Source organism: Mustela nigripes, chromosome 17 (genome assembly GCF_022355385.1).
Source record: "Mustela nigripes isolate SB6536 chromosome 17, MUSNIG.SB6536, whole genome shotgun sequence".
Classification (NCBI taxonomy): Eukaryota; Metazoa; Chordata; class Mammalia; order Carnivora; family Mustelidae; genus Mustela; species Mustela nigripes.
The window spans coordinates 27,454,417-27,478,625 of NC_081573.1; the positions used below are offsets into that span (position 1 = coordinate 27,454,417).

Below are 24,209 nucleotides of genomic sequence, written 5' to 3' on the forward strand. Positions count from 1 at the left end.
GGCAGGTGAGCGCGGCGGCGGCGGCGGCGGCGGCGGCCCGGGCCCCGGAGCGGGGAGGCGCGGCGACCCCGAGTGGCAGCGCGCCGCCGTCCGAGCCCCCGGGGCCCCCGCGTCGTGGGGGGCGTCGCGCGGGGTGTCTGCGCGTCCGTGCAGCGCGCCGGCCGGGCCCCACCCAGGCGGAGACCCGGTGGGTGTGGGGCTGGGGCTGCGTCTGCCGGGTCGAGCCTCCGGGGAAAGGCGCCGAGGCGGGAAGCGGAGCCGCCGCCCCCTGCGTTCTCCTCCTCCTGCGGGGTTTGCGGGGGCTGGGGGTCTTCTCAGATGCTCCCTCCCTGGGTCCTCTGCTCCCCTCCCGGGGCCGCGGGAGAGCCTCGCAGACCGAGTCTGGGCGCGGCCCCACTTTCCGGATGGCAAGACTGAGACCTGCGGGAGGGACGGCAGGACTGAGACCTGCGGGAGGGACACGGCTCTGTGCCTTTCCCCGGCTGCACCCCAGGCCGGTCACCTTCGGACCGATGCTGGCAAGCTCGCTGGCCTGTGATGGTCCCGAGGGCCTGGCTGGTTAGGTTTCCCAGACTTGACAAGGCCCGGGCTCCCGAGCAGAGCGCCGGTAGAGTGTACTGAAAGTAACAATAATACCTCAAGGGGGAGAAGGCGCAATGAGGGCCAGACCAGGGATTGGGTTTGGAGGCAGTCCTACCACAGCCGGGGTTGAGCAGGGCCCCTTTCGAATTAAAGGAGGGGGGTTGGGCTAGAGAGCTAGGCAGTAGCCCTGACTTAGATACCCACTGGGGAAAACCGGAAACCTAAACCTTACATCTGAAGGGAATGGGTAAAGGTAGTCTGACCCTGGTTGGGGGAGAGATGCTGGAGTCTTCCTCAGTGGGGTCTGAAGGGTTCTATCTTGGGTCCCCCCCCTCAGAGGCCAAGAACTCCTGTTCTTTCTGAGTCCCAGAGTCAAAGCTGGAAATGAGAGTCTAGGATTGGAGTCTTTCACAGGAGGAGCCCAGTTGGCCTGGGTCTGGGGGTTGTGCCTGGAACAGCCAATGTGGCCCAGCCTCTATTGTGCTGAAGCGCCCTCAGAACTGGTCCAGAGTGAGGCTCCGCAGAGCTGTGAACCCACGACCATCAGGCCTGCTTGGTCTCAGGGCCCCTGGCTGAGGGGTTCCGGCGGTGGGGTGTGGGGGGAGTCTGGGGCTCTGTTATTCTGTCACTGCTTTGACAGGTGGGCAGCCGCCCTCATGGTAGCAGGGAGCTTGTGTGGTGGGGACTTGGGGTTGTGGGGGGTGGACCCCAGGCACAGTGAGGAGATTCCCCCAGGAATGGAGCTGCTCCAGGGGGATCAGAGGGGGCAGCTGCCTCCCCCAGGGCTCAGTGTTCAGGATCTTGACATGTGAGGTCCTCTTCCCTCAGCTCTTGGTGCTCTTGGGCCTATTGTGGTGGGGGTGGGGGGGAGGGGGCAGGGAGAGGTGGGAGCCCTCTGATTTCTGAGGCCAGAAGGCTCACAGAGCCCCAGCACCTTCCTTATATCATTTGATCTGTGAGTTAGGGCTGGAATGACCTGCCCCATCTACAGGTGGGAAAACTGAGGTCTTCAAAGGTCTCTTAACAAGTTAGGCCTGGAGCTGGGACTAGGGCCTGGCCTCATGGTCTTCTCATCCTATTCTGGTATGGTTCTGGTGAAGTCTTTTTGAGTACATATCGGGAGCCTGACCCCACCCCAACAGGTGAAGGGCTCTCAAGTGGACCCCTTAATTCCCTCCCCTCCACCAAGGGCACAACACATTGCCCACTCACCTCTCCCTTCCTTCTGCTCCTCCCTTTTCCCCAAGGATGCTCTGGGGCTTTGCTGCTGATCTCCGCGGCTTGGATCCTTTTTCTGTGTACCTGGGCACACAGGCACGCTGATGGGGAATAGTGGCTTTTGTTGACTCCGTGGCTGACTCCAGCAGGGGGAGTCTTGAGTGGCCTGCCTGGGCTGGAGGCAAAGAGATGGCATGGCTTCCTGCCCTCCTGAGCCCCTTACGAGCCTACTGGGGAAACAGAGTTCACCTTGACCCCAAACACCTCCGTAGGGAGAACCTCACACAGCAGGCAGGCCAGTCCACACTCTGGACACTGGAGAAGGACAGACATGGAGAGGTCTTCATTGGTACATCTTTGGGGAAGTCTGGTGATTGATCATTTTCTTCTTTATTCATGCTTGCTGTATTTTCAAAGTTGTCTAAAAGCGAGAAAAGCAAAACTTTACTCCTTTCTCATTTGCTCCAGAAAACTTCTCAAGAGCAGTTCTGGTGCTCCTGAAGCTCGGACCCTGGTTTGCAGGTCTGGTCTGGGGACAGATGTAAACTTCTGAATTTAATAAAGTGTCCAAGGGGAAAGTCTCAGGTTTCTGAAATAGTTCAGAGCAGATGAGTCTTGAAACAAACAGAACAGCCTGGAACTCATGCAGAAGTCAACATCCTAATTGGTCTGTTGTGGACCTTCCTGTTGGCGGTGTTGCCTCTCCGACTGTGAGTCCAAGGGGAGCCATGGCTCATGTCCAGCTGCTGGAGAGCCATCTGATGGGGGCCGGCAGGCAGGTGACGGGGGCTGGGGTGACAGCAGCCTCCAGCCCTGAGCCACACCTGTTTGGGAACCGAAGAGAATGGCTTCCTAAGCTGATGCTTGGCCTGGGTTAGAATTGGGGAGAAGGATTCCTGGCCCAGAAAGCAACTGATGATTCCACATCCGGGAGGGTCTGCACTGAAGAAGCCAAGTGCGTGGGATCAGCCCACAGACTTCTCTCTGAGTAGCACAGGCTACATGGCCCATCACATCCTGCGTCTTTTCTGCTCCCTGCACGGAGACCTCCTCTCCTACCTCCCGGCCCTTGCACCTGCTGTTCCTTCTTCCTGTAAACCCTTCCCCCCTGTGCAATGCCATCACGTCTCTTAGGAAATGCTCCGCACCCCTCTCTTGGACAGCTGACCTCAGGGGTCACACTCAGTGCTGGTGGACTGTGGGTCAGGGACCTGGCCTGGGGACCCTTTTGACCTCAGGCTTTGGTTCTGGGGCCTTTGCCTTCCTCTGCCTTTGACATTTGAGCCTGAATTGTCACTTTGAGAGGGGAAAAAAGGAAGGCAGGAACCATGGCTCCCTCCTACCCTCAGCCATCCATGGCCCTCTCTGTCTCCCAGCTTATTATAAGAGGGGCTAAATGGAGCCCCACAGACTGGGGTGGTGGGCATTGGGCCAGGGCCATTGCCAGGTGTACGGAGCTGGCAGCAGGAGGCCACTCCTTTGGTTAATAACCACCTGCTGAGTGAGGTGGCTGGGAGCAGTCCTGCTATTGGCAGAGGGAACCACTGTTTCCAGCTATTAACAACAAAGGGTATTATTTGCAAGTTCTTGGCCTGGCAGACGAGAACATGGCCTCTGGAGGGGACCCCGTGGGCTTGAGTCTCAGCTGCCTATTTCCTAGGCAAGTGCTTCAACCTCTCTGGGCTTGTTTCTCATCTATGAAGTGGGGACAGAATACTTATCTCAAAGGCCAAGGCACAGTTCCAGATCAAAGCTCACCAAGGGGACAGGACAACCAAACTCAGTATGTGAACCCAGGATGGGAAAAACAAAACAAAACAAAACAAAACATCGTGTAAGGGACTTTACTGGGACAGCTGACGAAACTGAACATGAACTGTAAAGTGTTGTATCCATGTTAAATGATTTGATAGCTATAGGGTCTGTGTTCTTAGGAAACATGCATGGATGTTTTTAGGGGTAGAGGGGCACAGGGTAAGCAGTCTGCTTTCAAGTACTGGAAAGAGACATGTATATAGATCTTAAAATGAGACAAAACAGCATAAGTAGATCTGCATAAAAAGTATAGGGGAGTTCTTTGTGCTTTTCTTGTAATCTTTCTGGAAGTTTGAAGTTATTTCAAAATACAAAGTTAAAAAGAATGCCTCATGGTTGGGATGAAATGACATTAATTCACATTACTTAGAATGGTGCCTGGCATTCACTATTCACCGTTGCTTTTTATCACCATTCGTCTGGGCAGAGTGTAGCTTACTGTCACAGGAACCTGTGTTATTTTTTCCACTTCTAAAGGATACACTTGAAGTCGAGAGAGGTTAAGTGGTCTGCTCTGGGTCCCGCAGCAGTAGGTCCCGAGCACTGACAGAACGGCTTACAATCTATTTCAGATTCATTGCCAGAATCTGAAACTATGAGATTCTACACAAAAACCCAGATTTCCAGCTACATGCCCTGTTCTACCCCAGTCCTCCCTCGGTCCCATCCCCAGCACGAAGCAGGGCGCCTGGCTCTTGCAAAGGGAAGCAGAAGGGACCCACCCCCTAACTGGAGTGTTGGCGGAGCCTGGGCTGCCGTCTTCATCAGGCTTTGGTGTCTGCTGGTCGGAGTCAATTATCCCCTCTGAGCCTTTGGGTCTTCCTCTGTCAAATGGGGTTATACCACCTTCCTGGAGGGCGATCCCAAGGACTCAAGGACCCAGTATGTTACCCTCAAGCAGGGTAGACTTCTTTGTGTGTGGCCGTGAGGACTGTTCATCCCAGTTTCTGGCCTCCTATGCCCCTGGGTCCCCACCGGCCTGGGTGTGGGGTCAGGAGGTGCTTGAGAAGGGAAAGGAAGAAGCAAAGGCTGGGTAAGGCTGGGCAGGCACTTTTTCCTTGACTTTGCAGGTGTGCCCTACGGGCCCCATCTCACAGAAGAGGGAACAGGCTCCGCAGGGATGGCGGGAGGAGTGCCCTTGGTGGGTTTCCCCAACAGATGGTGAAACTGAGGCTCAGAGGAGCGACGTGAACCTGAGAGGCCCCACAGCCATGCTGCTTCTGCCTCCTAGGCCAAGGCTCTCATTCTGTTCCCAGGAGGACAAAGCTCATTTCTTCCTTTTAAATGGCTTGAATTTTTTATGTTAATTACAGAAATAATTCACATTTATTATTGAAAAATCGGAAAACTCCAGCAGTAAAGTGAGGACAAAAACCAGAATCTGTACTCTTCCAAGTAATCCATTAACATACGGGTGTATATCCTTCTAGAGGGCTTTTTTTTTTTAAGTTTTTTTTTTTTTTAAGATTTTATTTATTGTCATAGAGACGTGAGAGCAAGCACAGAGTGGCAGGCAGAGGCAGAGGGAGAAGCAGGCTCCCTGACGAGCAAGGAGCCCCATGTGGGACTCGATCCCAGGACGCTGGGATCAAAAAAAAAAAAAAAAAAAAAAAAAAAACAAACTGAGCCACCCAGGCGTCCCATTTTTTTTTTTTTTTTAAAGTACAAGAAAACAAACTGCACCCAAGTGTCTTTCTTGTCCTCTAAGGACAATTCAGCCAGCCCCACGTGCCCCCCCCCCCCCACGCTCTGTGAGTGCATTCAGCGGGGATCCTAGCCACATCAGGCTGGCCTGGCGTCTGGTGCTCTGGCAGCCCTGGTGGATTTCTTGGTCCCCTATAGCTGGACACATAGGTTGTTTCCGATATTTTTGTGGTTGGAGCATTCCTCTGAAGAGCCGGCAGCGAAGGGTTTGCACACGCTAAGGATTCTTTGTGTCGGTAAATTAGGAAGGGTGCATCCCTTCCGCCCCACCCCTGCAGACGCAGGTTTGCGGTATAGGCTGCGTCTGGGGGCGTGGAGGGTGCTCGCCTCCCAGGAAACTGCTTTGCGGTCAGCAGATGAGACAGGGAGGGGCTCCCTGGAGGGATTTGCCAGAAGAGGGTATCATTGTTGCGCCCTGGCTGGTTCTGGAAGCCTTTAAGCTCCTTTGGGGGTGGCGGGTGGAGGTTGAGGCCAAGGAGGAGGAGCGCCTCTGCCCTGTGAGGGGGTGACGGTGGAGCCTGGGACCCTGTGGCACCCCTGCCCCGGGCTTCATGCATGGGGGGCCGCTGATGTTCGGTTGGGTGCTCATCCCTTGTGGCCTGGGGTCTGGGCCGGGAGCAGGATCGAGTCCGGTTTTGCGGTTTTTGTCGGTAGGTTCTGGCTCTGAGACCCCAGGTGAGTGGCCTTCTCTCCCAGAGCGGCACCTTTCTCATCCGTGGGAAGGGGCTTGCCACAACCCCTCACTGCTTGGGACTCGAGCAAGACAAGGCCGTAGAGTTCTTCCCAGGATCGGGTCTCAGCTTCACTAGGGAAGGATTACATGGGTACAGGGAAAGACAGAGGAGTGGGGACAGCCGCTGCATACCCATCCCTTAGCGGCCACCCCGGGGAGGGGGTCCTCCCTCCTCCCCCATGCTTTCCCCTCCAGACCTATTGCTTCCTCTAGACAGATTGTGGTATATATTACTGCAAGGTAAGGACTAGCCGCCCCAGGATTATTACCACACCTGAAGTCTAGCAGTGTTCAGACTGTAGCTATCCATTCAGAGTTCAAATATCTAATTGATCTATACACATCAAATATGTATTTATTTTAGTTTTTTTTTTTAAATATGGTCCTTATTAGGTCTATATAATGAGACTGTATGACAGAATTGATAATCATCCCTTCTCCTAGTGTCATGGGTTTTTTTTTTTAAGATTTTTATTTTTTTGAAAGAGAGAGAAAGCACAAGTCGGGGAATGGCAGTGGGAGAGGCAGAAGCAGGCTCCCCACTGAGCAGGGAGCCTAAAGTTGCCGGACTCAATCCCTGGACCCTGGGATCATGACCTGAGCTGAAGGCAGACACCTAACCAACCGGGCCACCCACATGCCCCATTTTGGAGGTTTTTGAAGCCAGATCCCTTTTCCTACAGTCAAGCCTCCTATCATGTGTAACACATTCCTTACCCCCGTGAACCTGGAGGCTTGATCTCATTCAGTGTCGTTTGCAGGAGAGCGTCTCGCTGGAGACGGAGACAGGCTACTCCTGGGAAGCTGGCATCGTCTGCTTGCGCCTCGCATGTGATGCCCGTGGCCACAGATGTTCAGTGGCTTTAACGTCGAAGCATTTTTAATAACAAACCCTTCCATTTTCACCTGGTTACAGGTGGTGCTGAGTTTGGCTCTGGGGGAAGAACTTCATATCAAGACATTGTTCTTTCTGATTCTTGACTTTTTCTTCATGGTAGTTTTACCTGGTATCTCTTAATAACACAGGTGGTTAATTTTTTTTTTTTTTTAGAGAAAATTGGAAAATAGTCATAAATAAGATAGGTATGGAAAGACTGTTAGATTCTACCAACTTAGTGGTAACTCCTAAGATTTGAGTACATCCTTCTAGATTCTTTTTTTTTTTTTTAAAGATTTATTTACTTAGTTAGTAGAGGTGGGTTGGTGGGGGGAGAGAGAGCGCGCGAGCAGGGGAGCGAAAGAGGGAAAGGGAGAGGCAGACTCCCTGCTGAGTGCAGAGCCCAACACAGGGCTGGATCCCAGGACCCTGAGCAGAAGGTAGATGCCTAACTGACTGAGCCACCCAGGCGCCCCTAGATTTTCACACATCTGTGACACGATTAAATGAACATGCAGGTCTGTGGCTGCCATTTTCACAGTGTGGCGTCTCGGTGGTGACCCCCTTCCTAGGATCTGTGGGGCAGAGCATGGCCTTCCTCGTCACCCCTCAGCCCTTCCCACCGCAGCTGGGTGTGGGGAAGGACAGACGGCTGCTGTGCAGCCCAGCTGCCAAGTTTTTCAAAGGAAATGAGGACTTTTGGTTGGCAGGGCGAGAGCTTTCACATCTGTTCTTTTAGGATTCTGTGCTGTTACTCAACACCCTGTGACCCTGGCTGCCCCCTTCCTCCTCCAAAGCCCTCCATCTCCCAGGCCTAGCGGAGGCTGGGGCCATCAGGGTCCTGGGAGCCAGCCCCCTGCCGTCCGGTGGACAGCGCCCCCTACGTGATGCTGGGCTGCCCCTCTCTCCTTGTTCTCTCTCCTTGTTCTGGCGCTGGACCTGCGACAGGCGGCGGATTTCTGCAGGGGAGGGGCAGGGTTGAGAGGAGCTGAGTTTAATAGCTAAGATGCTGTTTACTTAGCCCATGTGTTTATTTGGAGTGGCTTTGAGGCTCGCCCCAAGCCGCCCCTTAGGACCACCACTGATTAGGAGTTAGGCCCTCATTCCATCCTGTCACTTGTGACCTGTCGCCTGACCTCAGCCAGCCCCTTCTCCTCTGCAATCCCAGTTTTCTGACTGGAGGGAAGGAGGGAGCCAGAGGGTGTCCATGTGTTCCCAGTCTGGGAAAGAAAGGGATCCTGGCCCATCCCTGAGCCCACAGCCAGGAAGAGATGAAGGCAGAGGGGCCGGAGGTGAGTGGATGCTTTGGAATGTGCCCCCCCCTCACCCCTAGGGCCCTGTGTGAAAAATCAGTCTGGGAGGAAGGTGAGTGACGGGGCCACCAGGCTGTGTCTGCCGCACGAGGCCCCCCTCCATGGGGAATCTCACTCCAGCCCTCCTGGCCATGAGCCTGGAAGAGCTGGGGGCAGCGGACCAGACGCCTGTGCTAAGCCAGCTGTTTGTCCTCCCCGACGGGTGGGCGAGTTGGGGGGGGTACGCATGCTGCAGGGGGCGCGGGCCGGGGGCCGTGTCTCTGCTCTGTGCTCTTGGGGGGACAATCTGAGTGCATATCCCTCAGGCAGAAATGTCACCAAGGGCCTCTTGAGTGTCTGGGGGACCTCCCAAAGAGGACAGATGATCCTGGGTCACGCCTGAGCAGGCCAGGGCCGCGGTGGTGAGAGGGAGTCCGGCTGCTTGTGACGGGGGCCGCTGGGTCCCAGGGCTGGCAGCGTGGTACTGGCTGAGGGAGGGCCCTCCGCTCCCTGTCATGGGACTGCCTGAGTGTCCTCACAACATGGCGGCCGGCTTCCCCAGAGCCAGTGCTCCAAGAGGGGGCAAGGGAGAAGCCACGCTCTCTTTCATGACCTCAGAAGTCACACATTGTGACTTCTGCCATATTTTGTGGGTCTCAAAGGTAGGGAGGGGCATGAACACTGAGGGTTGTTGGAGGTCATTTGGAGGCTGACTACCACAGGGGCAAAATGGCACCCGTCGCTTCTAGCTCACATCCTACCAGGCTGTTGAAATGTGAGCGCCTTTTTCCTATATAGTTCCAACAAAATCCCAGAATTGGATCTCCTTGGACCACTTTGAGTCCCATGACCGTTCCTCAGTGGACAGGGGTCACAAGCCTGCCCCTGGAGGGCTGGTTGCCCATAGGAACAGGGAGCTATTACCAGAGTGGAGATGGCTGCTGCAGAAGGAGGGTATCTCACTATAAACTCTCTGGGGAGAGACCTGTGGCGCTCTGCAGCCCAGAGGCAGTAGTGATGGGACCCTGGGGAAGGCTTCCTGGAAGAGGTGGCATTTATACTTGTCTTGGGAGGGTGGGCAGCGTTTTGACCATTCCTGGGGGCAGAAGGGTCTGAATCAAGGCATGAAAGAGTGAGGCATGGAACGTGGACTCAGGGGCGTCCTGGGATCTTTTTCTTTCCTGGGCTGGGAACATATGGGTGCACTCGGGCTCAGTCCTTCATTTAATAGTCAGGAAACTGGGTTTCCAGAGGGGAAAGGACTGGTTGAGGTCATGCAACTGGTTAGGACTTATAGGATGGAATGAGGGCCTCCGACTCCTAATCAGGGAGGATGGAAACATGACTTGTGGGGGTCACGACTTGACTGAGGAGGCACAGCAATGCCATGAAAGGCCTTGGACTGGGGGCAAGCACATAGCAGAGCCAGGATCTGGGGTTAGGAACCGAGAGAGCCCCACTCCCTGAGTCTGTCTTCCCTTGTCCGCCTTTAACTGAGCACTTACTCTGTGCCTTCCACACGTTTCTCGCCTAAGCCTCCCCGGCCTTCCAAGGAGCTGGGTGACTTTACAGAGGGGCTCCGGGGCTGCCCAGATCACACAGCTTGGCCAAGGTTGCTGTTTGGGGCTCTGACTCTAGCGTTCATAAGCCTTTTCCTTCCTCATCCAAGGGACGAGGGGCCGGGCCAGCAAATCACTAGCCTCTCAGGGCTCTTCTGGGGTGTGGTGAGCCTCCTGACTTTAGGGGAAGGAAAAGATAAGGTGACTGAGGTACGGATGGTGTTTCCCTGCTCATACCCCCTCCAGGAAGCCTGCCTGAGGTCCCAGAGGCACCGGGTGCCATGGGGTTTCTTCCCGAGGGGAAGGGCTTGGCATCTGTTGGCTCAGGGCTTGACGTTATTTGTCGTTTGGTCGCCCGACAGTCTGCCTTGTTTCTGTTGCACTTTTATTCCCTCCTGCCCACTGTTTCAGGACCTTACCACTTTCCCAGGCTGTGGCTCCTGGGTGGGTGAGGTCTCTCTGCCCAGAGCTCCGGTCCATGAGTTTTGTCTCCATAGATGATTCTCCCAGACCTTTGTGTAGGCCTTGGTGGGCACAGCTTAGCCTGGGAGCTTGGCCGGGGTTGGGGGGGCGGTGTGCTGTGTCCAAGTCCCATTTGTGCCCCCAGCAGCAGAGAGCGGTCCTGGCCATGGGGAGGAAGGTAGGGTATAGTGGGATTTGGAGTAACCTGTCCTCAGGCAATCCTTTCTTTGGTCCCACGATGGTCATGGGGTGAGTGGTTGAGAGTACAGGCTATAGAATCAGACAGAACTGAGCTAGAATCCTGGCTCTGCCTTTTCTTAGCTGTGTGCTCTGGGGCAATTGAGTGACCTCTCTGAGCCTCAGCTTCCTGTTCTGCAGAAGGGAACCTTCCTTGTGGGGCTGATGGGCCGTTGTGGGAGGCCGTGCTCAAGGCTGACACCAGCCAGTGTCCAAATGTTGATTGGAAGGTTCATCAGCCTGGGTGCATGGGCCCTGCCTGGCGGGACCTTGAAGTCTGTGTGGGGGCTGGGGGGTTAGGTGCCCAGGGGCCACGGCTGGGGGTGCAGCAGGTGAGGAGGGAAGAGCCTGGCCAAGGCCTCCTCTGAGGACGGAGCTGAGACGGAGGCCTGGGGAGGGCAGGGGAGTCAGCTGGGAGAAATGGTCTCTGTTCTTCACTTTGTTACCAAACAGTAGGTTTTGCTGTCAGGATAAAGGGTAGAACGTGGTCGCAGGACCTTAGGTCACTTGTTGAACAGGCTTTGAGGACCGGGGTGCCTTGTCCCTCTATCTTAAGAGGCCTCCGCTCCCTGCTTCACGGTCCTTCCTAGCCTGCTACCTCACTGCGGAGCACCACGTGATCCCAATGGGGAAACTGAGGGTTGGCAAAGCAGAAGGAGCTTGCTTCTTTGGCTGCCTGGGGCCCAGGGCTGCTGGGGTTCTCTGGGGGCTCGAGCTGCTTGGAATAGCCACTCCAGGCATGGGCCTTGGAGTGGGGGCAGCTGCGAAATGGAGAGGCAGCCGATGAGGCTGGAGACCTTTGACCTCTCAGAGATGGATGAAGCCCCCTCACTATGTGGGTGGGGAAACTGAGGCTCAGAGTCTGACTGTTGGTGGGGAGCCAGAATGAGGCTCAGTGTCGGGCTGCTTGTCAAGGATGCGTTTACTCCTGGCCTCCAGCCGTCTCCTTGGGGCTTCTAACGGAGGTTTTGGTGCCTGTTTTATTTTCACTTTTTGAAAATCGTTCCAGCTTCAAGCTTCCAATTTCCATGAAGTCATTGGAGCCAGGAGCCTGGACTCCTGCCTCTCCCCACTTCGGCTAAGGGCCCTGCTGCAGCTGGGAGAGGGGGGCTCCCCACACCCCCGGAGGCGCCGAGCTCAGGGCTCAGCCTTAGCTTTTGCGCGGCGACGGCTGCCGTGGAGCAGGAAGTTGTGGGTCCCAGATATGACTCGCGCTTGGTAGGTAGCCGGCAAAGGAGGCTTCCCATGTGTGCACCCGGACTCCGGCCGAAGAGGGGCAGGCGGGGGCCGGGCCGCCTCCACGCGGGCTCAGACCCCGCCGAGGGGGCCTGGATGAGAGCCAGGTAAAGGGCTTTGGGGACGGGGCGCCCTGTGTCCTGGTGGCCTGGGCCTGAGGGAGTGCGGGCGGGCTGGGCCTCCCTCGCCGGCAGGGGTTGGACAGGGTCCGTGCTGGGGGTGGTGGGGCAGCTCCTGGACAGAGGACCTGGACAGCTGTCCCCAGGCTTTGCCCAGCCCGACGAGGGGTTGCTGTTAGATCTGTGGTGGGGGGCTCACGGGGCTTGTTCCACCGGGAGTTCTGTCAGCCCTGGGCTCTCAGGTGTCCACTTCTCTTTTCAAGCTTATAATTTTACATTTGTGAGTCCACTTTTCTCAATGACAGTAACAATTAGTGAGGGGAGGGCTGTCGAAGTTTGTTTGTTATGTTAAAAAGAAAAATAAGCCAAAAAAAAAAAAAAAAAGAAAGAAAAACCTTGAAAGTGACACCTGCCCAAGAGAGAACCAAGGAGCTTCTGGAAAATGGAATGGTCTTCCTTTCTCTCCAGCCCCTCCCAACCTGAGGCCCCCCGGGGACTGATGCAGACCAGTGGGAGTAGGTCCTTCTGGAACATTCTGTGGGCTCATCCAGACCCAGGCACACGGTTGAAGTAGGTGCCTCGTTTCTGTGTCACCACCAAGGACTCAGGACAGTTGGCCCTGGGCTCTTCCTCTCTGGCCAGCCCTTGGGGGAGGGGAGCGGCAGGGGTGAGGAAAGCAGAGGGCTGGGCTGGACCTCGGTGCAACAGGGCTCCTGGCCCCCCAGGTCTGGCTGGGTGGCTGGCATCCTGGTGGCCAGAGTGTGGGCTGGCTCTGCTGGGATAGCTGCGTGGCCGTGGGGGGTTTTCCTGTGGCTTCTGATGTGAGGTGTGGGTGCGGAGGAAGGGAGGCTCTCAGATTGTTCTGGACTCGGGGCCCTCAGAAGGGAAGGTGTGACCTTTGTGGGGGGACAGAGTCTCTCGTGGAGTTGGAGTGCAGAGCTGTGGGCTGTCGGCCACAGATGTGCCGGTGGACAGCCCGAGGGTGGCCCACGAGAGAGGGACTAGGCCAGCCTTTCTCTGACAGCGGCTCCGGGGCGGTCGTTTTAGCCCATATGTGGATGAGCGTGTTTAAAATTTGCTAGGTATTTATTTGAACGTATTTGAAGAAAAACAAACCTGTCACTAGGACCTTGGGTCCGTGAGTTCATGGCCTTTCTTCGCTTGGGACGGGGCAAGAGAAGATACTGAAACGAGAAGTGAGCCGACCCAAGAGGAAGCGTCGAGTCGGCAGCTTTGCCGGAAGCCCGGGCGTCCGTGGGGCCGAGTCGGGAGGGTCTGTGCCGGAGGGGGTTTCTAACCCAGCTGCGGGTCTCCCTCCCTCCAGATGGGGGCCTTCTGGGGTTTTCCTGTGGCTTCTGATGTGAGGTGTGGGTGCAGAGGAAGGGAAGCTCTCAGATTGTTCTGGATTCGGGGCCCTCAGAAGGGAAGGTGTGACCTTTGTGGGGGACAGAGTCGCTCGTGGAGTTGGAGTGCAGAGTAGCGGCGGTTTCCTGGCAGCGAGTCCCGGGGGTTGGGGAAGGGGTCGTCTTGTAGGACCCCTTTGACGGGAGTGGGTCTCAAGAGAGGGAGACTTCCTGTGAGCCCTATAAGAATGGGGGGTCGGTGCAGGGAGAGACGAGGCAGTGACGGGCGGGATGGGGCAGGAGGAGGGCCTCTACACAGGCCAGAGGTGCTTTTTCAAGGGGAGATAAAGGTCATTCTTGATGTTTTGGGAACCCCCCTTTACAGTTTATAACTGATGGCTTAACCCATTTCCTGTTCCCCTCACCCCCACCTTGTGTGGTGGGTACCCACCCCCCCTTGTCAGTGGAAAAGACAGAAGCCGAGAAGGAGCCACATGTCCTGGGTCACACGTTGAGTCAGCCCCCAGGGGGGTCGAGGGGCACTTATTACCTGTCATGGAGAGTGGCCCCGTCGTGTCCCGGGGCCTCTTGTTTGGAGAGGCTGGGCACGGCAAAGATGAGCCTGGGCTCTAGGTGGCTTTGAAGGGTGCCTAGGGGGTGAGCCTCACCGTGAGGAAGGAGGAATCAGGTTCCCCTGAGTGGGTCCCTCACCCCACAGGCCTGGCTTGGCCCTTGTCTGCACGTGCTGTTGGGGGGCCAGGGCGGGGCTGTACCACTGCTGAGCCATGCCTCCTGGGACATGTGCAAGCTGGGAGTTAGTCCGGCTCAGTGAACGAGACCATCACATCTGAACAACCAGGGAGGCAGGGGTCTTCTGGAGGTCACTGAGTCCAGCCCCCTGCCCTCTCCCCTGGCCCCACTCTGCCTGCTTCCAGCAGTATGGGAAGTGAGCTGGGTTATCTGGGCCAGTTCCTGGCATCTGTAAAATGGGTTGCTCATGTTTGGAGGCTTAAACAGGGCGACACGTGGCATCTGGTGCCACAGAGCCACGACTCGCGGGCAGGTGTTACCGGCGCTTATCCTGCTTTGGGTGGGAGGGTGGGTATGTCTCGGGGAGGGGACCAGGGAGGTCAGGATGGGCAGGGCAGGAGGAGGGGCCTCCCCAGGAGCCTACAGCCCTTGGGCTGATTGCCAGCTCCCATCTGTGAAGTAGCCGTGCCCGGGCAGGGGGCCAGGAGAGCCACGTATGCCTGGAAAGCTCTTCCCAGGTGTCTGAGATCAGTACACCCCGGTCTTGAGTCTCCCGGTGGTAGCCAGAGCCCTCCAGCCCACTCCTGACACATGGCCCTCTGGCTCTGCCTCTGCCCCATCTTGAACGGTTGTCCCCCTACCCACTAGGGTTCCTCCCACCCCCAGCCCCCAGGGAGGGTGGCGGGGTGCCCACCTGAGGGCCACAGGCATCTGGCTTGATCTGTTGCCGCACCCAGATCTCACAGCCACGTTGGGCCTGGGGTGTTGCCCAATCCTGAGTGCTGACCTGGATCAGAGCCCCTTCCTTTTCTGACTTTCTCCTGGAAGCCCTCTAGGTGTTGAAGTGGGGTGGGGATGAGCCTTGGGTCAGAAGTGAGCTCAGTTCCTCTTTCCTGACATTTCTCCCACGACACTGGATCATCCCTTCTGACACCTGCTGATCCCAGCAATGGGTCTGAGCAATGGGTCTTCTCGGGTGCTGTCTGAGCACCAGCCCAGTGTAGTGGGGGGGGAGGGGAAAGCCGAGCTGACCCTGCAGTCCACATGGCGTGGGAGGGCTGACCCAGGGGCTTGGACACGGGGCCGGCACACTTCCTGGGTTCATCTGACACACATGCTTGACTGGTTCTCCTGTCTGGTGTCATGTTTGAACCCCTTCTTCTGGCTCCTGGGGCCCTCTGTCCCGGCCCCCCTCCCAGTGCAGTCCTGCCTCTTGGGGCCTCCTGCGCACTCGGCCACCCCCCACCCTGGTCAGTACCCTGCCTGTCTCGCTCTTCCCCTTTGCCCAAGGAGCCCCTCTGCTTCCTGCTTCCCTACCTGACACAGGTCGCCCCATCCTGGCTCAGGTCACTCATTTGAGGGTTCCTCCTTCAGCGGTCCTCAAGCTTGGGAGAAGAGTGGGCTTGAGTGGTCTGTTCCGGGGTCGGTCACTTTGCAGCCCCATCCCCCGTCCCCGGCTGTGCAGCGAACACCCTCCCAGGGCTGGGGCCTGGGGATACCAGGGCCACCCTCCTCTCTCCCTGCTATGCCCCTCTCTGTACCCCTCCCCACACTGACCACTGGAGGGAATTACCTGTGACTGTCCCCAGGGAAAGGAAACAAACAGATCTTTGCTGGGGACATCCTGGTTTGCAGATGTGTATGTGGTCCCCCCCTGAGGCTTACCTCCTCCCTCTTCCTCTGGCGCCTGGCTGGGGGTGATGGAAGTGGGAGTGCTCAAGACCTAGGGAGGAGCTCGAGCCCACCTGGGGCTCGAAGCATAGCAGGTTTGGCTTTCTGGGAATGCGAGGTTATGCCCGTAGTAGGTGGGGCCACCAGCCACCCCTGGGGACCCACACTACCCTGGTGGGGACCCACTTTGTATTCCAGGATCTGGGCCCCTGTCATCCCCTCCAGGGACCTTTGGTACCCCTGGGAAGTGCCTCTGGTGCAGTGGACTGGGGTCCATGGTTCCTGCTGTCACTGGCTTGGGGAGCAGGGAGAGGCCTGGGAGCTCAGGGCACAGCCCCTCTCTGCACAGATGGGGAGCGTTTTCCTGCTTGGAGCTGTGTGGGAGGCACAGTTTCCCCTGGTCTCACTCAGTGGTGGGGATGTGGATTGGGGGACCTTGTGCCTCCTTGGATGAGTCTCCTCACCCCTGCAGTCGCCAGGCTGACTTTGCTCCTGCACACCTCCACTCCCCTCCCAGTGGGCTCTGCACAGTCCCTGCTCCAGCCTCCTACATCTGTCTCCCTCTGGCCCCTTCTGGCTGGGGGAGGAGGAGCCCTTTGAAGTCAGCTGGAGGTGCTGCTTTAATGGGGGGGACCTGGGCCAAAGAGGTGTGTCCTGTTTTGAAACACCCCTCCTGGAGCCCAGGTCCTGTGGAGGGGGAGGCTCAGTGTCAGACAGTGCCTGGGGCAGGGACCAGCAGTTCTGTACCCCTGCTTCCTTGGCAGGGGAGGAGGGAAGGGCTGCCTTTAGGGTCTGTCAGGAAGTCAGGCTGAGACCCCCTGGGACTTAAAGGGCATCGCTCAGTGCCTGTTGATATCAGGGTTTTTCCCAGTGGCTCACCCCTTGTGTTTGGAGCCAGCTGGGGTGACCCCACGTGGTGGCACTTCCTGTGTCCCAGCCTCTGTGGGAACACTGAGCATTAAGTACCATCACCAGCCTCTTTGATTGAGGAAACGGCCCAGAGAGGTTAATGCATGTGCCCTCGGTCACACAGCAACTCTGATGTTCGGTCCCTGCGGCTCTGCTCTTGATCACGAGGCTTTCCTACCTTCCTGACTCTCAGCCTGAAGCAGCTCCCTTGACCACCCGCGTGTTTCTCTTCCTCAGGGAACTCACTTTTTCTGTGTGTCTCCTCTCCCCTGTCAGTGTGAGCTCTCCAGGGCAACTTGCTTATTGTGGCCTCAGCATGTCACCCAGTACGGGGTGTGGGCAGGAGTCCAGTGAACACAGGTGGGTTGGAGGAGCTCGGGCCCTGAGGGGGAGTCTGCTCTCCTGTGGTTGAAACAACACGGTAGGGTTGGCCCCCCAGAGTGTGGAAGCTTCTGGATTTATGAGGAGGTTTCTAACCATGAGGTCTTTTCATTGCCAGAATGGGCCAGGGGCCCGGGGACATTTTTGTTCCCATTGCTCAGGTGAGAAACTGAGGCCAAGAGGCAGGTGACCTGCCAGAGCTCACGCAGATGGGAGCAGGTCCCCAGGACTGGGCTCAGCCCCTGGGTGCATATTTGGTATCGGCCAGATTTGTCTCAATCTGTGGAGTTTTAAGCATCCCCTCTGTGGCCGCCAATGGCTGGATTTGGGAAGCTGGGCAGTGTACAGCCAGACGTCAGCCTTTGGTGGGGCGGGGCATGTAGCCAGGCAGTGACAGGCCATGCGTCCTGTGTTTCGATGGGCATTGCAGGCACTGGGGGTGTAGAGGCAGGCACCAAATCTAGATTCGGAGGGAACTGGGCAGCCCTCCTGGGGGAGGAAACAGGTGAACCTGGGCTCTGAAGGGTGGGCAGGAGTTTGCTAGGTTCGGGGTGGGGGGTGGTGTGGGGGGGGCTTGGGTAGGGATGCAAGGGGAGGTAGGCAGTGCTTCCAGGCAGCCCTAGCCTGGAGACAAAAGGGTGGGGCTTGTTTGGGGAACCGAAATAAGTCAGTCCTGCACTCACAGAGAAGCCTCTGGAAGCCCTGGAGGAGTTTTCTGGTCACGGGGTGAGCAGGACCGGGCTTGGTGTCTTTGGGTGTGAGAGGCTGTGGCGGGCTACCCCACGGGTGGTCCTGTGTTTGGGGGTGCTTGGGGGCTCCAGTACCTTGGCTTCCTGTATCCCACTGGAGCCCGGCTCTGGAAGGCAGGAGTTTGTGGAAGAAAGGAGGAAGTGAGCAGGATTGGGGGGCTTAGCCTCCTATAGGGAGGTCCTCCTGAGCCCCTGTGTAGGTGCAGCTGCAGAAGCCAGGCTGTGGTTTTGGGGTGGGGGAGGTTGGCTGGAACTCATTCCCCGGCAGAAGGGCTCTTCCGGGCTTCCTGCCCATCCCATGCCTTGAGGGAGTGGGGGTCTCAGCACCTTGCTTAGGGCTGGGCATGCTGGTGGCTGGTCTGCGGGGGGTCTGTGGACTAGGCATGGCTAGTCCCTACCATGGCGGCTGAATTTAGGGCTATTCCCCTGTACCGCAAGCAGGTATACCGGCTTGTCCTCCACTGTGTGTCCATCCAGCCCAACCCAGGGTCAGGTGGAGGTGGGAGAGGGGGACCCCCGGGGCAGAGGAAGCGCCCTAAGTGGTCAGAAAAAAAGGGAGGGATAGTGCCCTCTCTAGGCCACATCTGCACTGGGAAGAGCTCTGAGCTCCATAGTCAGCATTTCCCAAAACAAGATCATTGGAGATGAATGCAAAAAGAGTCCTCTGAGCCAGAGACTAGGAAAAGTTTAGCTGTGTTTCATGTAGCCGGTTTCTTTCCTGCAGGACTTCTCAGAGCCTTTAATTGCTAATGTGTACAGGAAATCTTAAAGCAGGAGGAGGAGAACACTAAGCACTGCACTGCTGGTGACCAGAAACCGGTGTGGGTGATTGTGACCATGGGTGCGTAGCTTTTCGTGGCTCTGCTGCTGGAAATGCGGACAGAGGGTTAAGAAAAAGCTTGAGCCTCAGAGTGGAGCAGGTCTGGGTTGAAATCCCAGCTCTCCTGCTTCCCAGCCAGGGGTTTTGGACAAATAGGTTAAGATTCCAGAGTCTGCCCCTGGTTGGAAACAGAGGGAGAGCAATGCCCCCCCCCCCCCCCGCCAACTTCCACACCCCGTTGGGCTCAGAGGTTGCAGAACCTGTCCTGAGTGCAGGCGTTATGCTTTCTCTCCACAAAGCAGGCCTACAAGGCTTGGAGTGAGATCCTGATGGGGCCTGGGAGGCCACATGGCAGTTCCCTCTGCACCCAACATCCCCCCACCTCCCTCTGAGCCCAAGTCGGGCAGATGGTCTCTCCCTTGAGGCCCAGCTGGGCACCCCGTGAGGGTGTCAACCCCTGTGGCAGCTCAGGGCCCCTGATAGCCGTTTTGGGTACGACTACTTTTAGGCCAAGCCACTCCCAGGGCAGAGTGGGGGGCGGGGCAAGGCTCACAACAGGGTAGGGGTGGCAGGAAAGGGGCAAGTTCCCTACCCACCTCTTCCCAGACCTCTTGGCCCTTTCTGTCAGCTTCATACTTGTCATCTTGACTTGGGTGTGCTGTGCCAAGGCTGCCCGCCTCTGTCACCCCTGAGAATCCTCTCAAAGCCCCACGTGGTGAGGACGGCATTCTCCCTTTTTTCAGATGAGGGAACTGAGGCACAGAGAGGGTAAGTAACTTTCTCAGGGTTGTGCAGCTGAGATGGGATGGGCCCGAGATGTGTGTGTGTGTGTATATGTGTGTTTCTTTTTAAAAACAGGTTCTATTTTTTTTTTATGTGTTCACAGACATACTTATGTATGTTCACACACACACACACACACACACCCCATTAAACATGCCAGAAACACATCTTCGCATGTTAGTATATATGTCACCTGGATTATCAATCACCTTTTATTGCCCTTGAATTTTTCCAGTAGGGTCTTTATATTTTAGTTCATTTTTTAAAAAGTTGATTTCTTTTAGTAATCTCTACCTCCCCCCCAACATGGGGCTCAAACTCAAGACCCCAAGATCAAGAGTCACATGCTCTTCAGACTGAGCCAGCCGGGTGCCCCAAGTTTTTAGTTTATTTATTTTGGAAAAGATTTATTTATTTATTTTAGAAAGAGAGAACGAGAGCACGTGCACACGCAGGGAGGAGGCACGAAGGAAGAGGGAAGCTCTAAGCTCAGCGCACAGCTCAACACCGGGTTTGATCCCAGGACCCTGAGATCCAGACCTGAGCTGAGGGTAGATCCTTAACCAACTGAGCCCCCAGGCGCCCCTAGCTTATTTTCAAAACCACTTCGTTGAGGTATACAAAAGGCTGTGCATATTTAATTTATACAACTTGATGGGTTGGAGATAAGTATTCACCTATGAAACCATCATCACAGTCTATGCCATAAACCTATCTATCCCTCATCTCCAAAAATTTCCTCCTGCCCTCTTTATTATTAAGACCAGTGTGATAGGAACCCTTTACATAAGGTCTGCCCTTATAGGAAGAATTTGAAATATGTAATACAGTATTATTACCTATAGGCAGTAGATATGGGATAGATCTCACATTTTGTACTAAAACTTTTTAAAGATTTTATTGGGGCATCTGGGTGGCTCAGTTGTTAAGCATCTGTCTGCCTTCGGCTCAGGTCCTGATTCCAGGGTCCTGGAATTGAGTCCCACATTGGGCTCCGTGCTCAGCGGGGAGCCTGCTTCTCCCTCTCCCACTCCCCCTGCTTGGGTTCCCTCGCTTGCTGTCTCTCTGCCAAAAAAGGCAATCTTTTTAAAAAAATTATTTATCTATTTGTTTTAGAGCGAAAAGTGTGCACACTCAGGGGGGAGGATAGAGGGGGAGGGAGAAGCAAACCCTGCCCTGAGTGTAGAGCCCGACTCGGGTCTCCATCCCACCACCCTGACCTCATGACCTGAGCCAAAATCAAGAGTCAGGTGCTCAACCGACTGAGCCCCAATTAAGAACATTTTATTTGCCCCAGCTACATTATGGCAATAGAAACAAACTGAAGATTCGTTCACTCAGTCAAAGCAGTTTTGGCTAGACCGCGTCTCGGTTCAGGCATTGCCTGTGCCCGGCATTACTGTTGCCATGTGGATTTTTGACACAATACCCCGGACCAGCAGAGTTCAACCCGCCGCACCCTTTTTGACCACTGCCTTCTATTCCATAGTATGGGTCTATTGTGATTTTTTTCACGAGCCTCTGATGGGTAGCTACATTGTCTTCTTTTGCTATTTTAAGTAATGCTGCAATGGGTAACCTTGTACATGTGTCATTTTACATATGTGAAAGCCTGGGTAAGATAAATTACTTGAAGATTTGCTACATCAAAGGTTTGTGTATGAGTGATTTTGTTACATCTGACTAACTTGTCCTCCCTCCAGAGGTTACTATACCCCTGCCAAGGCTAAGTGTGAGCTCCTGATTTGCCGCCACCTGTAAATGCTCTATAAATACTTTGATTTTTGCCAATCAGAGGGGTAAAGATGATTTTCTGTAGTAGTTTTTTTTTTTTTAAATTTTTTTTTTTAAAGATTTTTTATTTATTTATTTGAGAGAGAGACAGTGAGAGAGATCATGAGTGAGGAGAAGGTCAGAGAGAGAAGCAGACTCCCGGTGGAGCTGGGAGCCCTATGTGGGACTCGATCCCGGGACTCCAGGATCATGACCTGAGCCGAAGGCAGTCGTCTAACCAACTGAGCCACCCAGGCGTCCCTTCTGTAGTAGTTTTAATTTGTATTTCTCTTATTATGGGTGAAGTCTGCTTCTTTTAAAGAGCCATTCTCAATGCCTTTCTGTGCACTTTCTGTCCATAGCCCTTCTCCCATCTTTCTCTTGGGTTATTGGTCTCTTTCTTTTTGATCTGTGGGAGCTTTTTACATATGGGGGAGATTAGCTCCTTACGATGAGAGTTGCAGATATTTCCCTGATTTCGTATTTTTTTATCTTTTGATTTTGCTCTTAATAATTTTTACTAGGCAGTAGATTTTTTAAGATGTAGTTCAGTTGATCAGTCCTTTCGTTGTGGCTCTTAGGTTTTGTGCTTGGCCGCTGCAGCATGATAGGAGAATGCTTTCATGGTTTCTTGCTCTCTTATCTTGGTATAAATGATGAATCCAGCTTGCTCTCTCTCCTCTGGGTTTTGCTGCCTCTTTAAACAGACTGTTAACAGAGCAGTTACATCCTTCTTCCTCCCTCCAGTTCAGTGGTTACTCTGGGATATGTCTGCCTGTGGGTGTGTGAAATGGGTCTCTTCGCCTGCCTCCCAACCCCATGCATGCCTCCTCACCTTTGGACCTACTGGCTGGGGCCATGGGCAAAGCATGAAGTCAGTGAAAAGACCACTGTCCTGCCATCCTGGGCAGGACATCCTGAAGGCTAGCTAGACTGCCCCTTTCTGTCCTTCCTTACCAAGGGGAGAGAGATCAGAAATGTGTTGAATGTGGGCATGAAAGTGTTTTCATTTTAAAGGGGGAACGTCGTGAGAGGAGTGCTAAAGGAATGAATCTCTAATGGTGGAATTTCAGGCAAGAGCCAGTTAATTAGGTAATAAGCACCGTTCCCTGGACACCTACTGTGTGCAGACACCCAGCAGAGGGGGCGCGGAGGCCTCTGCCTTCTGGGACCTTGCGCCTGGAGCATAGTTTCTTCTTGGCATCTGGCCTAGTGCCCAGCATGTAGAAGGTGCTAGAGCGCTGTCATTAAAGGAATTGAGGCATGGGTCTCTCTCAAGATGAATGAATTTATGAATGAATGAATGAATGAATTTTCCCCAGGCAGTCACTAACCATCATTAGAACTGGCGCACGAGACCAAGAAGCGGGTTTACTATCCCTGGCAGCTGAGCCCTGGAGGTGAGGGGTAAAGGAGGTATTTGTATTTTAAAGGAGGGACAGACTGGGCTAAGACAGAATCCAGAGACATGGGAGGGGGGATGTCAGGTACAGAGAATAATCCCTTCCCCACTCTTAGAAGTAGCCCTGGAGGGGGCCAGGTGACAACACCCAGGCTGTCCCCTTCAGTTTGTTCTCATTTTATGATTCACCACGCCCAGCCCAGCCCAGCCCAGCGCAGGCCTCAGAGGTCTGACAGAGCCGTTCCTTGGCAGGAGGAAAACCCAAGGCCCACATGGGGCACCGGATCTGCCCAGGGTTATCGAGCAGGTTGGTGGCAGAGCTGGGACTGGACCGCAGTTGCTGGACCCCGAGACTGATGGGCAGTCTCTGGTCCCCAGGAGCTGGCACAGAGTCAGCCTGGGGTCCTGCGAGAGCATGACAGGGTGCGGGGCTGGCTGGGGAGCTCGCGTCATTAGGGGACTTTGACCTTCGCCCCTTGTGGGCTGTCACCAGGAGGTACGAGATGAAGTAGAGGGTTCTGGGGGGGCCCTGCCTGCTTCGTGCTTCTGTCTCTCCCGTTTGGACCCCATGGTTAGGCTTCCTGAGCTCTGGAAACCAAGCCTCCTCTCTGGGCTCGTCTGCTCTTTCGTCCCAGAAACATGGCCATCATGACCTGCACCTCACTCGTCCCGCAACTTGGGTATCAGCACCCGCTGCTTGCCGGTGAGGAGAACTGAGGCCCGGAGTGTAAGCGCCTGGGACTCGAGGCCTTGGGAGCAGAGCCGGGGTTTGAACCCGCACCTCCTCCCACCCGGCAGGCTCCGCGGAGAAGAAGGTGTGCTGCCCTGAGTGCTTCCCGTTTTCCCACGTTGTCGCCTCCTTCTGCCCTAGCTCTCTCTCCCTCCTCCTCCCAGAGCTGCCCAGCTTGCTTTCCACTGCCTTTTCTGCCTGGTCCAGGACTCCAGCTGGTCAGCACCTCTGTGTGTCCATCTGTCCTGCCCATCTATCTATCCTTCCGTCTGTTCCACAAGCAATTGCAGGGACCAGCGGCAGGACACAGACACAGATCCCCCCCAGCAATTTGCCGTGGCAGGTGCTGGGATGTCGGACATGTGGGACCCTAGATAGGAGTGCGGGCAGGACTCCCTGGGTGGGGAGAGCCTGGCGTGGGGACGGAGGTCAGACCTTGCATGAGGAGAGCGGTGGAGAGGCCCGAGGGCGCTGGGGGCTGGAGAGGCTGGTGTTGGCGTGCGGGGCAGTTAGGCTGAAATCCCTCAGTCCCCACCAGGTTTCATGGGTGCTCCTTTGGGCCAGGACCAGGCTGAGCAGAGCAGTCTCAGGCTTTCCTTCACAAAACAAAACTGCGGGTCTCCTGAAGGAGATGTCTTAGCCTGAGACTTCCCTAGCCAGTAGCAATCAGCCTGTGACCCACCCCGTGGAGGGAGCCGAGTGCTGGGCCAGCCCAGTAGGCCGAGACCACGTGGGTGCTGGGTCCCAGCAGCATGGTCCCCAGGCGGATTTGGGGGCAGGGACTAGGCCCCAGGGGCCGGGGTGGGGCCTCTCCTCGGGACTGCCTGCCCCTCCTACACATCCCAAAGCCCCCACTTCCTCTTTTTGAGGTACCAGGGCCCCAGGCCCTGTGCAGCTCTGGGGCCTGCTGGGCTGGGCCAGAGGAAGCCAGGCTGGGATTCCTGCCGGCACCGCTTAGGTGAGGAAGTGGGTCCCCTGTCTATGTCTGTGAAAGCTGGGGGTGGTCTAGAACCCTCCAAGGGGGGCCGTAGCCCTGGGGTGCCATTGGATCAGCCGGTTCTAGG

The 24,209-nt window shown here is 55.8% G+C and overlaps 1 protein-coding gene across 9 annotated transcripts in view; it reads left to right on the forward strand.

Annotated features, from left to right (window-relative positions):
* Positions 1–24,209, forward strand: part of ADCY7 (adenylate cyclase 7) — a 54,771-nt gene that overhangs the window by 855 nt on the left and 29,707 nt on the right. For 2 of the 9 annotated variants that reach the window (XM_059382300.1, XM_059382306.1), the window contains exon 1: positions 11,653–11,822. The exons of 2 other annotated variants lie outside the window; for them this stretch is intronic. The gene's annotated coding sequence lies outside the window, so the exon portion shown is untranslated. Of the gene's footprint in view, positions 1–11,649; positions 11,823–12,302; positions 12,405–17,593; positions 17,615–24,081; positions 24,104–24,209 lie in introns of those variants that run through there. 5 more of the 9 variants (XM_059382302.1, XM_059382309.1, XM_059382308.1 and 2 more) reach the window with 5 other exon arrangements.